Source organism: Atractosteus spatula, chromosome 21 (assembly GCF_055471065.1).
Source record: "Atractosteus spatula isolate fAtrSpa1 chromosome 21, fAtrSpa1.hap1, whole genome shotgun sequence".
Classification (NCBI taxonomy): Eukaryota; Metazoa; Chordata; class Actinopteri; order Semionotiformes; family Lepisosteidae; genus Atractosteus; species Atractosteus spatula.
Genome location: NC_142726.1, coordinates 9,582,599 through 9,600,818, shown reverse-complemented (window position 1 = coordinate 9,600,818; position 18,220 = coordinate 9,582,599).

The window sequence follows — 18,220 nt, the reverse complement described above, 5'->3', positions numbered from 1 at the left end:
CTCATTTGAATTGTTTAAGTTTTATGGTTCCTCTTTCTGCCCATTCAGAGATAGGTTATGACTGTATATCATAAGATGTATAGTATTGGGATAGATTACATATTTGAATTTCTATCCTGATCCTTTAAGAAAGTCTGGTCTCTTCACATAGACTTGAATATTTAATTTACACTTGCATTCCCCTAGACATTGCAGGTTGTATTTGGACCTCTAATTATATACTTAATTACATCTTGACATTTAGTAGAATGATTCATGAAGTCTCTGAAGACACGACATGCCCATTCTCCTATTTTCCATAATCAGACACTCCCTGCAGGTAATCCCTCTTTCTCCTCTCTTCTTTGGAGAAATACTAGATTTACCTTCTAGGAGATGTTTTTAATGAGTGTGATCTTCGCTCATTTGCTGGATGCAATCTCATTCAGAGGATCTGGATTTTTTTTTATTATTTTAAAATGTTGTATTATCCTGTGCTTATTCTGTTCCATCCATCCATTTGCTAACTCCTGCTTCTAATTCAATGGTGCAGGGAAGCCAAAACTTGTTCCAGCTCCCTTGCAAGGCGGGATACACGCTGGACGGGATGCCAGTCCATTACAGGGCATGAAAATTCTGTTCTGCTTTTTGATGAAGAAATAAAATAAAAACTGGTTCCCATGCAAGAAGGCTCTGTAGACTTCCCAAATGAGCTATATGATGTGAGTAGGAAAGAATGGGATCAAAGGATAGTTTTGATAGCATCAGGTTTCTTGTTAGTGGAGGAGGAAGATAATGTGATAGATAGTTAACAAATTATACAGGATAAAAAGAGAAAATGGGACCCAGTTCTGTTCCTTGGTGAACACCCATAGATAGAATGAGGTGAAAAACAAGACATAAAAAACATGGGTGAAGTGAGGACTGTGCATTTTGAGAAGATTTTATATGATTAAAAAGGAATCATTCAGTGTCCATCTAAATATTAAGCATTTTAAGACTAATTTAATTTAAGACTAATACAACAGAAATAAATTTTAAAACGCCTTTACAACATTATACTGTGTGTTTAAAATATTAAATAAAGATCAGCTCAAATTAAAAACAAAAACTGAAAGAAAATGCAGATTTATATTGTTAATGAAAATGTCATAATATTATATAGTAAAGTAAAATTTTACAGTTTCCCCCATAATTCAAAATAGCAGTATACAACGTGATACATTAGATTATTAAAACACTGGCCTTTTTCCTGCATTGCCGGCAGCATCCTTACAGAATTCTAAAAACCATGGCAGCAGCATGAAGCCTAGCTCCAACTTGGCTATTTTCTTTCTCAGTTCTTTCATGTGGATTTACCCAAATCATATTGGGCAGTAAGAGGTTTATTAGCTAATAATAAATAACACAGCATCACTAAGATGGTGCAAGACCTTAATATTTCATTAGTTTAAATTTATTATCAGGGATGCTTGTTTTTTTCTGTGCTTTTATTTTGTACTCTGGCAATTTTCAGAAAAGAAATATGCACCTCATAAGTTTATGCCTCAAAGAATGTACAGTACAGCTCTAATAATGTTACTAAATACAATAAAAGGGAATTTAATAGAAGCTAATTGTTGTCATAAGCAATTCTAGTGTTTTGTAGTCACACAGAGGGCAGAAAAAGTAAGACTGTAATGTATTAAAAAGCAATTACTGATAACACTATGATATTTCTGCTACATAAAAGCAATAACTGTTAGCTAAAAAGCATATACCTAGAAAGGGACCCACATGCCAGGATCACAATTGTTAAATGCAGAAATGAAAAATGCATGAGATCCAAGAAATTTCAACATTCAGTGTTGTTTTTCCCTACTTTTCATTTGGAAATTTTTTTAATATTATTTTTTCCAATCAAATCTTCTTATCATTTGATCCTTTCACATATCTAGAACATTACCCTGGAGGGGATACTTTGGAACATTATAATCTGATGAGGAAAAGAAGAAACAAAATTCTGTGAAGTTAACATGAGTAAAAACATGATTCAGTTTAATCAAAAAAGTGATTAAACTACTGTACATTACTGCAGTTCTATTCTGTTTTCTGTGAATTAAAAGTTTTATAAATACATTCCACTAGATTGTATTTAAAAAAACAAATGCATCTAAAACTATAATACTATTAACATTAAATATTCTTTTGATGTGTTTAAGTAAAATAAGATACCCCAATCAACATCTCTAATAAAAAATAGCTAAATTCAAAGGTTATTTGATTTATAGGTATTAGTACTGTTTATGAACATAATAATAATAATAATAATAATAATAATAAGTGCACCTGACTTGCCAGTAGTTACAAAGATGCTTTTAAGTTATGATTTCTTCCATTTTAAGAATACATGTACTTATACATTCAAAATACATCTGCACATAGATTAATTGGATAAGTTGTTGTTTCATATCTGTGGAATCAGCATTACTCAAAAGGAAAACATTATAAAGGACTTCAGATACCATTCAATCAATTTCTAAGTTCATCCTTACTGCAGAGACAAAGGCAGTATTTCAAGGAGCATTAGACTAAACCATTGGTTAACAGAGATCCTTGGGCTCTGCTTGCAATTAAGTAAGATTACTGTACCTTTCTAATTATTTTGAGAAGAAGAATAACACTTGAATCAATACTGAGAAATCTTTTTACAACCCAAAATGAAAGATAAAACATGGAAAAGTTTAATACAAAGCTGACTGGACAATACTGGAAAGCAGAAATGTAGCCAACCACTGTGCCATCATTACAGTATTGACAAGTATTAGAACCTATTAGACTCCTGGAGAAATGGAGAATAGTCTTTTAGTACGTTAGTCTTTTTGTACAGTAAGTTATATAGAATAAGCAGGGGTTTAGTGCTGTAAGTGAAATTAAAAGTATTGAAATAGATTTCCAATTTATTGAGGTCAGACTTTAAATCCCTTTCACATCTATCCTTTGGAACATAAATCTTCTCATCTAGAGAGGAAACTAATCTATAAATCTTAGAAGTGGTGTATTTGTTTCCTTTGATTTTCCTCAGCCCATCAGCTGAAAGAGATGGTAATAAGAGTAAAGACTGAGTCTTGATTATTGTCTTTACACTTCCCCCCATTAAAGATACTAAAAAGGTGCACTTCCTAGCATAGAACATTTCTCTTGTAGTTTTTCAAAATGTAATAGAGTGCCTCTATTGAAGATGTGTTTTAAGTGTGTGATCTTTCTCTTTCTCTGAAATAAGGACCTACCACCAAATTAAATATCCTGTTTGTGCCAAATAGGAAAATATGCACTGGGATTGAGGTCATATTTCAAAATTTCATTCACTTTCCACCAACATTTCAAGGTCACTGAAATGCAGCAACTAATGAAGTAATTGTACTTTCTCATATTTAAGACTGTGTAATGCAACTCCTTAATTTCAATGACCCATATTCTAACTGCAAAATGTCTAGCCAAAAAGGCCTTTTTAACTGGTTGATTCCATACTAATAAATAGCAAAACTGAAAGGTAATAAATTATCGAATGAAGTCTGTTGCTGATAGGCCTCTTTTTAATTTACTCTTCTGAAGAGTTGTAAGCTTGATCCTGAGGCTGTGTTTTAATCCTTAATGTCATTTTTAGTTAAAACTAGGATAATAATATACCATTTTAGCAGCACCAATCATAAAAATGTGTTGCTGTATTCTCTCCCTCACCTCCTACATCAATATTTCTTATTGTGATTTAATTCATCACTTTTTTTGCAGATCTAGAGATCTAGATTTTCCTTGCCAGTTATGGGCGAGATGCTGGTCCTTTTCAGTTGCTACCTAAATAGTTACTTATGGTTTCTTTCTACATCTAAAAGTTTGTTTTTATATGGTTTCTGTTATATATCTCTAAATAAAGGTGCAGAAGTATTTTCTTTTGTCAAAGTTCTATTATAATTCACCTGCTTATAGTTTTTATGCAACATTTAACCATTTCTCATATCAACTCAAAGCATGGAAAAATATTGTAATCTCTGTAACTTGATTTGTGATGCTACATAAATGTTTTTTGAAGGTACACATATTTTGTAATTTAACTTAACATTTTAGTAATACAATTATTTATATTAATAATATATCTATATTCATATAGATCAGTAATCAGTATACATCAGTAATATATATAATTAATATATAATAATTAATAATGTATCAGTAATATATCTTATATTTCATTTAATCAGTTTTTTTTAATATTTAGACATTCTATTATGACATGATAGTGCATCAATACTCCCTGCTCATTAAATTTTATTTTTTAGTGCCACCAATTTACTGTATAATGTAAAACAAAATAATCTCAGCTAATATAAAAGGTCCAGAAAGCACATTGGTCTTATGAGTGGCTACATGTTATTAAGCCCTGATAGCATTCAAGATAGGGGACCCCTACAGGCCAGAATTAATTTACCCACAGCAGTCTTATGAGCTTTTGATAACCTATAAATCAAATTGTACTTAAGACTTTAGAAAGAGAATACAGATAGCTTTCTAAATATGATGATTCAGGATTATACAATAAAAAACAAATTTTCTTTGTACAAATAACACATATATAAATATATGTGAAAAATATTATTTGATACAATTCAATTTGAAAGTCAAGGGTGTGCAAAAAGCTACTGTACATAATATGTTATTTAACTAATCAAAATAGGGGTCAAACACAATTGATTCCTTGGGACGAGTTTATAATATAATCCAAACTTCTACAACATCAGTAGACAAGAATTTAATCCATGGCAATATTTACAAAGCTATATTGCAAATACAATGAAATAAGGCTTTGAAATACAGTAATTCAGGGAATCATACAAAATGCGATCATGGTACTTCCATCATCTGGAGTTTTCATTGTAACTAAAAGCTCCAATTTAACTTAAATGTGTGAGTCCTGGAAAATGAGCTTCAAGATGTGGTGCCTAGTGACAGCAAGTCTTACAGGTAAAAAGAAGCCAAACCAATTAATGCTTTCTATGTCACAAAGAAAACCATAAATGAATACAAGATAGACTGTGAGCCAAATGCAATTAAGAATGGGAGTGAGTATTAACACAACAGCTGCTTAATTGATCATAATTTGATTCTTTTGTTGTAAGTTCTTAGGAAGTTGATAATTTATTGGTTACTTTTTAAACCTGCTGGACTGGACTTTCTAGGACTGAGTTCAGAAGTCCATGGTCTAAAATGAGGTTTTAATATTACCTTCAACCAAAATTAAGATGATGCTCAGTATGTGGCAGCTGCAACTATTTTTTGTCCATCCATAGATTCATTTTCTGTATTTTTCTCTTATTTAACTCCAAGAAGAAGAAGGGGAGCTGGAATACCAGAGGGAAGTGCTTCAACCCTGACCAAAATGAGATTGTGCCCATTACGGAGAGAGCTTTAGGTCTACAGAACAATTTGTTCTACACAGCCGTGGCCAGTACTCCGGGAAACAAGTATCAAAGTGTCAAAAAATTAACAACTTCTGTTGACACTTTATAGAATACTTCCTTGTTCTGTGTTGCATGCTTTTTTCTAGACTTTGATTTTATATTTTATTCCAATTGCTTATTCCAATTCAGGGTCACGGGGGAGCCAGAGCCTATCCCAAGCAGTGGGTGGAACGCCAGCTCATTGCAGGCTAGAAACACAAACACAAACACCTACAAACTCATGCCTAGGACCAGTTTTCCCAGTAGCAAATGCACCAGAGCACCAGGAGGAAACCCACAGGAACACAGGGAGAAGATACAGACTTCATGCAGGTAACCTTAGGACTAGAATTAAACCCGGGACATCAATGTTAACAACTGCACCACTGTGCCTCCCTTTATTTTTTATATTAAATTTTAATGTGTTATCATGGAATATAACCTTGATATTTTGTTTTGCAAAATGAAAGATTTCACCATGATGCAGGAGTCACATTTGAGACATAACAATGTCAGAACTTCTTTTTCGAAAACAAGTAACTCTGACAAAAATTGTTTTTGTTTCACTTCATACTCCAAATACAAAATATGCTGAATTCTTTAGCTCTGCTGCCAAAATATTATCAGACCTTTCCAAATATAATGGAATCGAAGGTGCTGATACAGTATGTCATAAACCGGGTTTTAAATAGATTGTCTGAATTACAGGGCATTTCACAATACACAACAATACTCCACTGCACTTCATATGCTTGTCGAACTTAGCTCTGCTTGATACCCGATGAAAACATTTTATTTTATAAAGAGTCCTGCCACTTTGTTTGCCTCCAATCTTAATAAAATCCCACCTAAGAATAATTAGGAATTGGAATCTAAACTAGCTCTTCTCAAACAGACTTGAAAAGCAACTTTTCAGAGACTTTCTGTTTGCAAGATGGAAATCACTAGGTAATACCACAGTTCCCTTCTCAGACTTTGTTGTTCATATCACTAGACAGATACTTTTCATGAAGTTGGTTTCTTATTTGGTGGGTTCCCCTTCATCTTTCTGCTGTAGTCAAATAAGGGAATTGTTCAAGTAGTTGGCTGTGTCAACATGCATAGACTGCAAAGGAACAGGTAAATCTTTATTCCATGCTGAGAAAAAGAAGAAGAAAAAAAGAAAAGGGACACACCTGAAGATTTCTCCACAGCTGAAGGTTGTGCCTCTTCTTTTCAGCATGAAATAAACCTTTACCTGTTCCTAATGGGATTGTTCATCCCATTAATCATTTTTAAGTTAACATTAACATTTTCGGACATTGATATGCTCTTTGTTTACTATCCAGAATCTCTAATACATACTGTATATACCAATATATCCCAAAATATATACTGTACTGATTACTTACTTTTACACCTTTGTTCTAGAATGTAAAGGAACAAGTAATAGGTTTATTCCATGCTGAAAAGAGAAGAAAGAAAACACAATGTTTCGGCCGTGGAGCCTTCTTTAGGTGTGAGAAAGACAGGGCAGGAAGCAAAGGTAATGTAGCAGGAGAACAAAAGCTGGGAGAGAGGAGGGGCAGGAGGCTGGAGAAGGGGGCAGACAGAGCAGCCAATCAGGTAGTGTGAAGTCAGGAAAGGTGAAGAGAGTTCTGAAATGAAACCAACAATGAATGGAGAGAATTTAGAAGAAAATTAGTCTGTCGTTGAGAGAAGGGGAAAGGTGTGACCCTAGCTGCGGGATAATTTTAGTTTCTATAGTCTTTCTGATGTGGGAGTTAGGAAAACCATCTTTGAGAACACAAATGGAAAGATTAGTGTGATCATGGCTGTCAGAGGTGAAATGAGAAACAATAGGCTTGGAGAAATTTTTAATCTTAACAGCCATAACAGTTTCTCTGAAATGGTCTCCGAGTCTTCCTGTTTCCCCAATGTAGATGGCTGGGCATTTACTGCAACAGATACAGTAAATAAGGTTGCTGGAGGTACAAGATGCCATCTGAGTGTTCCGGAATTGTCCTGAGGAGCCTTGAATGAATGTGGTGTTACTGTAGATATGTACTTGCAGGTGATACAGCGAGCTCTGTTGCAAGGGAAAGTGCCTGGTGTGGATGATTGCTGAGGGCGGTCAAGAGAGCTGTGAACAAGAAGGTTACGCAGATTAGGTGGTCAATGATATGAGATGATGGGGTGGTAAGAGGGCCCCAATGGAGGGATCATCCTGTAGGATGGAAAAGTTGTCGTTAATAGTCCTGGGGATAGGAAGTGTGTTGGGGTGGTAGGGAAGCACCAAAGGAATGCAGTTGTTACGGCAGGAGTTCCTGCTTGAGTTGATGGTCCGAGGGGTGTTTTTGGCTTGGGCAAGGGCCCTGTCAATAACACTGTTAGGGTACCCTCTGTTGATGAAAAAAGTGTACATTTTGAGGGCTTGGTTCTGGAAATCGATGTCGTTGCTGCAGAGTCGTCGTAGCTGAAGGAACTGTGAAAAAGGGAGAGAGTTTTTAGTTTGTTTGGGGTGAATTGAGCTACACAGGAGATAGTTGTGTGAATCAGTGGGTTTGTAATAGACCGAAGTAGAGAGTCGGGGGTAGTTTATGGAGAAGTTGATGTCTAGAAACGGAAGACCAGTGGAAGATATGATAACTGTATATTTGAGGGACGGGTGGAAGTTGGTGAAGTGATCTAGAAAGTGCTCAAGCTGGTCGTTAGAGCATGTGGCGGCACTGACGCAGTCATCAATGTATCGCTTGTAGAGGTCAGGGACAAAGCCAGTGTAGGAAGCAAAGAAGCGTTCTTCTTCCCAGCCGGCAAAAATATTGGCATAGCTAGGTCCCATTCTGGGGCCCATGGCAACTCCACTAACCTGTTGGTAAAAAAAGATTATTGAATAAGAAAGCATTCAGTGTGAGAACCAATTCTGCAAAGCGTACCAGGGTGTGGGTGGGTGGATCAAGCACTGTGTGTTTGTCCAGCGTGTGCTTGAGGGCTGTAAAACCGTCATGTTGGGAAATGACGGTGTAAAGAGATGTGATGTCCATGGTAAAAATGTAGCATTCGGGGCCCTGAAAATGGAAATCATTAAAAAGTTGGAGCACGTGGTTAGTGTCCTTGATGTATGAGGGAAGACCTTCAACCAGAGGTCTCATAAGGCTGTCGAGAAAGGCTGAGATTTAAGTAGTCGGACAGTTGCATTTGACATTTGAGAAAGGAGGGGGGGGGGGGTCAAGGGAAAGTAGGAAAGTGCGGTGAATTGTTTTTTACTGAAGGGTAGATTTTTAAGGGTCAGAGCCAGGGGAGAGCTCTCCTGTCATACGCGGGAGCAGACATGACCATTGTCTTATCTACCTTATGTAAAAGGCCCTTCAAAATACAGATGTGAGTACTTTAAGTAACACAACAGCCATATGAATTTCAATTCTGGAGAGAAAAAGTATATAAGAAAATGGAAAATTGTAACAAAAAAGCATTTACATCAACTTTTTTTGGAACTTTGGAGACCAAGGCATATAAACAAAGAGAAAACCATGTCCTTTTGATATTATTGCTGTCATATATTATTTAATTTTTGAAAGCACGATTAAAGATTATTAGGTGTTAGATAGGTATAGGTGTTAAAAACAGGAATAGATTTTCTTCAAAATGTTTATACTCCACAGTTATGCTTCTGCAATAAAAAGTGGTAATGAAATACTCCAGTAAAAGAATTGAATGTATCTATGGGCATAGGACAGAAGATTCAGTCTCAAAAATCAGTAATAATGTCTTTGTTTCTTACAACTAAAAATCCTTAAAGCTGTTCTCACACATTTTGCAGTAAGCTTGGTGAACAAACCTCATAAAACTGTTTTTGGTTATGAGGATTACCAGGATTATATACAGTAGATACTACAAAGAATTTATATGAAACAAATGCAATTCACAACATTTACCATTTATATTTATTTTTCAGTATGAAATTTAGAAATGTGTTTTTGTACCAGGGTTGGTCAAAAAATGACTAGATAGGTAATGAAACAAAGATGTATAACGTAACATTTATAAGATACTGTGTATGCATTCTGTTTTTCTAACTATATTGCAATGTTTTGCTCAAACTAATATCTAATATCTAGCATCATTGATGGGAGGTTATTTTTGGAATAATTTAATGTTTGGGATAATCACAAATCAGAGACAGAATTCCACTTAATGCAATCTATTTGGGGAACTTGAATCCTGTAAAACCTTATTTTAACATATTGTGCCTGTGTAGAGACTGTCGATTCCTGCAAAACAAAAATGTTGCCAAAGTACTCTTTAAGATCATCTATAAAGGTCTTGCAAAAAATGGGTTTTCTGGTAAATGTGTACAGGAATTTGACATTTTTCTCTTCAAATGCATGTGTAAAAGACATTCGATTTTGTACCATCATTTGTGCTCAATGTGAATATACTTACAGTCGTCATATTCTCTTCACAGAACATACTCACATGTGAAAAGTGAGTCTTGCATATACAGTATGTGGTCATTTAGACCATGAGTTTATTTGTTGTTTTTTTTCTCAAAGGTTAGCCTGGCTGAGAATGATAAGGCTTTGTTGTTTACAGGGATTAATTTGGCATATTTAAAGAGAAAACTATGTGTGTTTACCTCACATTTTATGATAAAAAGCATATTCAAAGGCACTCAAAATTACAATGGCAATGTTGTAGTAAAAAAGAAAAAAAAATAACAGACACTAGGATTTTGAGGAACTGTTCAAGATCATAGTGAATTGCATGGCTGATATCCGGAGCTACCTATTCTCATTATATCTTAGTGATACAAAAGGAAATAATACTCCTTGTTATACTTTAATTGCCTTTTCCACAAACCATTTGACCTTCATTCCTTCATGTCCCAATAATTTGGTGCTGTAGTGTTCCTCATTTTCCACAGCATGTGATGTAGCTTGTGAGTCTAATTGCAGTCAAAACAATAAACAGTGTCATGTTGACAATCAGGCATTATTAGATTTTGCAGACATTTCATATTCCTGGCACACAGAGGGGCCAGGAGAATGAGGCCATTAATATTCAAAGCATCTCAGCACATTATTGAAGCTGTAAATGGAGGAAAAGATTGCCGTGCATGCTGCAACTTCATGGTAAAAAATAAATGAAAGAAAAATGTGTAATGGGGCATTGTACTTGGAGATAACTGCTTTCGTCAGACAGATGGCAATGTAATAAGGTAAAATTATATGTTGTATGCGACATACAAAAAAAAAAACTTTTACCACGATAATTAGCAAAAGTACTTCAGAGTACAATTTGCCTGAGAAATTCAGATGTAATTTGGTTAACCATGAACAACCCCCCCCCCTTCTGGCAAATAATGAAGAAGTGAGAAGGCAAATTCCATTATCAGAAAGAGCCTTTTAATTATTCAGATTAGATGCAAAACTGAGACCGCAATCTGCTTTGTTCCAATAAAAAAGGTCCCACGTCTCCTGTTAAGAGAGAATAAGGTTATAAGACATCTGCCCAGATTCTCAAAGAACATTTTTTGTGGCCCTATAAAATATTATACCACTGTAAGTACTAACATTCTTTTATAAAGCATTTTCAAACATGATAAATACTAAGAAAGGAACAAACCTAAAAGGCAAACATATAGTAGATTGCAACGTTTAGCTAAAAAGGAGTTAAATATGAATGAGATGCAAAAAAGAAAGATGTGGGTCCTGCAGTAACATCCCCAGGTCATATAATACATTATAGAAAAGCATTATGTAGCTAAACAAGAGTTAAATATAAATGAGATACAAAACCGAAAAGCATATGGGTGCTGTAGGAACATCCTGAGGTCATATAATATGCTCATGATACCAGCATCTTTAAATTGCAGCTCCACATTTCTTTGCAACATGATGTTTATTTGTTTTCTTTCCCCCATGGTTAGTCACAAAGTGCATACGAATATTAATTCAGGATTTTCTTTTCTTTAGATAAGAGCTAGTTTATTTAAGTTCTCTTAATCTGCAGCCCAAGCTTGAAAATATCTTTGTACTGTTTAAAAAGTTTGTTTTATTTCCTGTTTAATTGGAACTAAAAGTAACATTAATGGTTTAAAAAGTCAAGTTTTGTTCTGCATAGCCAGACTTTTTTGTAATCTAAATAATAATCAGCAAACATTTCCATGGTTCAATTTTATGCCTGAAGCTTAAACAGAATTCTGCAGTTTACTATATAAAAAAGTAGTTAATTAGAACAATATTGTCTCTAATTGATGTAGTTTAATGAAATATATACTACAATGAATTGATAAAAAATAAAATAAAACTGAATTACTAAAATAAAACTGAAAAATTCACCTGACCCATGCAATCAGTACAACAACTTATACATTATTGCATCGTCCACAATATACAGTACATCCAGTGTTCAAGGTCAGAGAAATATTTAACAATATTTCACTTATTTTAATGATGAATGATGGTACGTTTAAGAAATATTGGAAAAATTCCGAGGAGTTTTGTTCAAATATTTGACAAATTTTAGAATAAATTTTTTATCTTCACATGAAGTTTGCATTTGTTATGTAAATAACATTTCTAAAAAAGTATGACTGAGTTAAAGAAATAAAAGAAAAACATTTATTATCAATGTAAGGGAAAGGGTCAAGCAGAACATTTTTTAGTAAAGGTAGTAATGAAATCAGGTTATATGTCTGGTGAGAGGAGAGGTCAGAAAAAGGGCTTTTTGGGATTAAAAAAACTAAGGAAAATGACCAAATATTAAATGTGAACTGAGAATGTAAAGGATAAAATAAGATCAAATGGGTTGGAATGAGGTAAGTGGGAATAGGACTCAAAGCACATGTGATAGGTAGGCTTTTTGATCCCACAGCAAAGATCAGAAGTCAAGAGTCATTTAAAATGTCTTAGAATCGAATATTAGGGATGTGCGAGGTAGTGGCCTTGGGAGCGAGCGATCTGTTAATTGGAAAAACCTGTAGAATGAGGCACAGCTGGCCTGATTGATTAATTAGCACTTATAGGGAGTGAAATTCCACATGAAGGGAAAGAGCTGACAGGATAGGCTTTGTGTGGAATTAGTCACACCTCTGGGCTGATTAAGATGCTTATAAGAGCAGCTAGGAGGAGCCTTCCTTAGGTTTCTAGGCTTTCAGTCGGTCGGTCGGTCGGTCGGTCGGTCGGTCGGTCGGTCGGTCGGTCGAGGGCTGGTGAGATCTGGGAGGTGCGAGAGAATAACAAACATGCATCCCTGGTACAACCGAAGCCAGTTTTGGCTAGAGGTGTATGTGACAATTAATAAAAACCTGTTATAACTACTGTGGGTAATCTGGAGAGTAAATTCATGGTAATTAGTGATGTGAGCATCGATTAACTTGGTCACCCAATCAAGTTGAGTGCTTTAAGTCTTTTTAATAAAGACTTCATGATTATGTTGGCATGTGTGGTGCTGAGCTGCAAATGGAGATGGATGGTCTAATGATTGTGTGTGAGTAGAACCAAGGGAAGAGCCATGAAGAAGGAAGGAGAACTGAGTGGGGGAACACTGTGAAAGGACTAGGCACCTGGAGGGGTTTGGAAGGAAAGCCTGGCCACTTAAAATATAAGAACTAAGGTGATATGCTGTCTGTCTATCCCCTTAAAAACTGGGCTTAAGGTGCCCTACAGTATGTTCTGGTGGTCCCACAGTGTACAGTAGATGGGGAATCAAGGAGATGGAATGATCATGTTTTGACTGCAAATTAATACATTGACATGTATATCAAGCAAAAGAAGAACCATAACTCTGACTGGCATAGTGATGGAAGCTGCTGCTGCTGCTGTTACCTCTCAATTCCTGGGTCAGGGGTTAAATGCCAGACTGGGATACTACTGCTAGTTGCTATGGAACTACAGGATGGGAACATCCTTTCAAATAAGCTTTATTAAATAAGACAATGACATGATCCTTAACTCTACCTGTTCAAAATGGCACCTCTTTTTCAATGTCAAATGAGTACTATGTTCAATAGAATACAATTATTTTAATCATGTTTAAATCAAGGAAAAACAATATAAACATGAGCCTAATGATTACTAAGATAGGATAATAGTGTTAGCAGTTGATTTGGTCACCACTGTAAGGAAGATTAGGACTAACTAATGTAATTTATAGGTATTGACTACTACATAAGAGATTTCCTGTATAAGGATGGGGATGTTGATGTTTAGGGAACCTTTCCCTTTTAAAATATGGTTTCAACAGTGTTTTGAACCTACAGAAAATTGTGTGCAGCACTGTCATTGCAATAGAGCAACTGCTTCATAGGTCATTGGTCTTATCCCGATTAATTTATCACCAAAATCATTTGGAATAACCTACCAGTTATCATTCTTCTGTGATTCTTTAAATGAAAAGTACTTCAAATCTTCCAAATGTCATTCATGAACCCATGGATACAATGGCAATACATTAATACTCTGGCTTTTCATCTTCTTCACTGCCAGTTTAACTGTGATTGGATTACCCTATGTGATGAGTGCAGTTCTGCTCAATCCCAGGACTCCATCACTTGCAGGGTACACCCATAGTGAGTAGTGAGCTCCCCTATACCACTCAGGTCAGGCATTTTGCTGAGGAAGAACTCTCCACATTCTCAAGTTGTTGAATAATAAATGAATACTACTAAAACATACAAGTGCATACAAACATTTACATGCTCAGTATCAGCAGTTGCATTGCTTCCAACTGCAACAAATTTACCAAGTTACCAGGAAAATGTCAAACTCTTTTTTGTAGCAGATTTACTGACATTTTATTGAACAGATGTGGCATAGGTAATTTCATTATGCCGCTTAACATGTCAGCAACAAGGCTGATCGGCAGGGAGCCCATTGTGAAAGTCATAGACTTGTAGCCACCTTTATGAGAAATACAAGCTACACATCTGTGACACATGCCTCATATGAAGTATTATCCGTGCATTCCATCTAGACATGGGATTTTGTCCTATAAGCCCAGACAAGGGAGTACATCCTCAATGGTCAACACAAAGCATGGGTTTACTGTCAAAGAGGACTTGTCTCCACTGCTAGCATGACCACCTGGGGTAACTTAGAACAGCCTCCAACATTGAACAAATGCGTTGTTTATTTGATATGTTTTTCCATACTTTTTTCTCTTTTTTTCATTTTTGATTTTCACAAGGCTTTACACTCAAGCTAAATCCCCTTATCCTTTGTGCCCAATCAACTCTCACACTAATGAGGTGATTCAATGTGTATGCAACACTCAACATCAGTGGAGTATATCATGATCATTTGTGAATGGCTAGTTCATCAAAATGACACCCAAAACAACCCTTGTCCAAAATCTCTTTACCGTCCTAAAAGCATACGTGGAATTTTATTTATTTATATATTTGGTACATATAGATGAGAAAATAAAAATATGCATTTTCCTTTTTTATTTATGTCCAGTGGGTATCAACTTTGACAGCATTTTCAGCTGGTCCTTCACTCAGGTACAGCTTTCCTGCTGAAAAACTGTTGAAACAGAACATTTTCTGCAAGGTCAATGGCTGTCAAATACCCCAAGCCTGTGAACTGTTGCTTTCTTTTCTTAATTCTGGAAATAATTTGTGAAAGAAGCAATTGCTCCTTGGAAAGCGGCTGTTAGCACTTACAGGCCATTGACTAGGCTTTAATAACTGTGATATGAGGTTAGTGCTGCAGTCTAGGCAAGACTGAGGAAAATGATTATTTGTTTTACTGCTATCCCACTGAGACTCACAAAATTGCTTAATTTAGTGTGAACTCTGAACTGAAAACATGCTGCCAATTTTATCAAAACTTATAAGTTCAGCACAAACTCTGTTCTTTTAATTTTGTCATGAGGAAAAAATTTCCCATGCCCCGCAGCTTAAACGTAGAGGGAAACTGACATATAAATTAACTCAGAAGACTCACATTTAGCTATGTGAGCATGCTAAAAACAGAGGCATTTTAGGGTCATAGATTAATATACATATCCCAGTATATTTAATAACTCATCTTTACTTTAATGGAAGTAAATGCATATATAAAGTGCAAGCCAAATGTTTGAATGTAAGGAAGTAAATCAAGAAAAGTACATTAGAACAAGGAACCAATGCCTGATTCTAAATTGTCCAGACATTGGAGAAATAGTATGGTCTAAACAAATGGTCCCCAAATATGTCATTGTCAAGCTCTTGCTAGGTAAAAGTGATAGAATGTTTACAGAGATGATGGAAAGATTTAATTACTTTAAAATGTGTTCAAAATGGTAACTTGGGAATGGGACCAGGATAACTTTTTTTTAACATTTTCTTAAAGCAATACATTTCGTGCCTTGGCCATTAGAGGAAATTTATTTACATGTACTTCTATTTTCCAGCTACTTGTACGGTTTTCAATTTCTTTGCATTAACAAGAAGTAGTTCTTCCAAAGTCATGGAACTGAATCATGAATGTTTCCCAATAGGTACTGTATATAACATTTTTGACATTACATTTATACTGTACATGTGTCTACACTAGACAGGGAGTCCCCTGATATAAGCTGTGTCATGAGATTTGCAGAGACCTGTGTTTAGTTTGAAAACAACAGGACAAAGGCAGTTATACTTACTTGTAAAAGGGTTTTGATCCCTTTTTTAATTCCTATAACATGGCCTCCTGGTATACTGGGAATTGATACACATTTCAGTTGGCTCCTTGTACAATCTGAACATTTACCTGGAAATTAAATTAAATGTAGCCATAATAACTAAAAATACTGATACTAAAAATCTATTGAATATGAATTAGCCATGATTTTTTTTTTGCTGAAATTAGAACTGTCTAAAGCACCTAATTCCACAGACAGCTATTTTGCTCATGAGCAGGGAACACTTACCTATGGTCAATGAAGTTCTGTGCATAATATACAGCAGGTGATTAGTATGCATTTCCATAATTCATAACAAATTATGCAATCTTAAAATATACAAAAGCCTGAAAAGTAATCATTTTAAGATGTATCTATCTGGGATCTTTTTTCATTTGGTGTATTGTAAGAGTGCAGGTGCTATGAATGTCCAATACCAAAGTTAATGTGGATCATCACAATATATATTCATCAATTTAATCTGGCATTTCCTAGCTTTGTACTACTATACTGTACTATACAGTATTGTTCTCCAATGCTGAACTTAGTTATTTCACTAACGTTGCTATTCTGATTTTTTTACTATTGTTTTGCCCTCTGATCTCTCTCCTCCTTTCGATAACGAGATCCCCCAAAGGAGAATCACAATGGCTCAGCCCCAGCTTTGCAGAGTTTGCAGTTTCACTATCTCATTTGGGACTTGAATCAAACCTGATGATCTGGAAATGTTAGAGGAAGACATCAGTAGATCCAGGAATTGGTAAAACAAGGAGCAGATTCTGTACGACCTCTTTCAGAGAATTTAATTTTTACAGAAAAAAGGTTCTTCTGACTGTTAAATGTACAGTAGAAACAAATAGTACATAGTTTTCTAAATTGTTAAATAATACTGTGTTACTAAATCATATTGCAAAATTAATGTAATCATTATTAGCATTAAAAATACATGTACCATATTTTCTAACAATTCATACTGTTTGAGCCATTCTAAGTGAAAGCTTGTTAATTGTTTACAATTTTGTTTATGTGGTTTTACAACATTTAACTATTTTTTTTGGTTTCTTGAATGTTTACCCTGTTTCCTTTAAAAAAACTGTTTGTGCCTTTTGTGCATATAACTAAAGAAAGGATTAAAGTTAAGACAAATTAAATGGCTAGAATTGTTAGCCAGCCTTTTCTTCTCCATGAATGAAATTTGTTACAAAGAAGTGCACTCACTGAGAATACTCTGCAGGCCTTTGGTGAATTTCCTGTCAGAGCCCATCAAGCTACAGTATATGACTGGAAAAATTGGCTATATCTCAATTGCTAAGCTTTTTTTCTGAATTTATGGTTTAGTGCACTTTAGCAATGTAAGCTAAAAATCTTCTGCCCTTTGAATTCCTATTGGATAAAGAATTTTAAATATCACATGTTGCAGTTTCAACCTGAAATCTTTAGTTGCTCCTGTGACTTTGTGTAAACTCTGCTTGTGCTGATTTAGATTGTTTTGGGATATGAGTCTTGATGTACTGAATTTAAACTTGAACTCAACGACAAAAATAAAAACAGTAAGCCTACAGATTTTAAAAGAAATGAGTAGCCAAAAGTAGATAAAAAATCTATCTATGAGTTAGAGCTCATGATCTCTAATCTATGAGTTAATACCCATCATCATTCTAAACATTTGACTTGTCTAACCATTAATCCCTTCTTTAGTTACACTGGCAATCACAAAAGGTTGAAACAAATAGATGCCAAAAGGCAATAAGACAAGGTGTAGTTTTTCTTAATGCTGGACTGTTTTTATCAGATGCAACATAATTCATTAGCTCTTATTTTAATAAAGTTTACTCTCACATCGCTTTGACATTCCTTTCCTTTTCCTTTTAAACCATTTCTGATCTATTTTAAATACAATGCTGCAATAATGTACAGTATCTGAAAAGAAATTCATAATGAAAATCAGGCTTGAGAAGAAAGAAAAATGCTGTATAATACAGCTATAGAAACAAATTTGTGCATTGTTTTTCTCAATGTTATCTTTCTGATTTAAAAAGTGAACAAGGCCTCCCTTTTTCAATTAAAACTAAATTAGGTAATTAATCAGGTGACCTTTGCTTAAAATTTGGAAAGTTTTTTTTTTGGGGGGGGGGCAT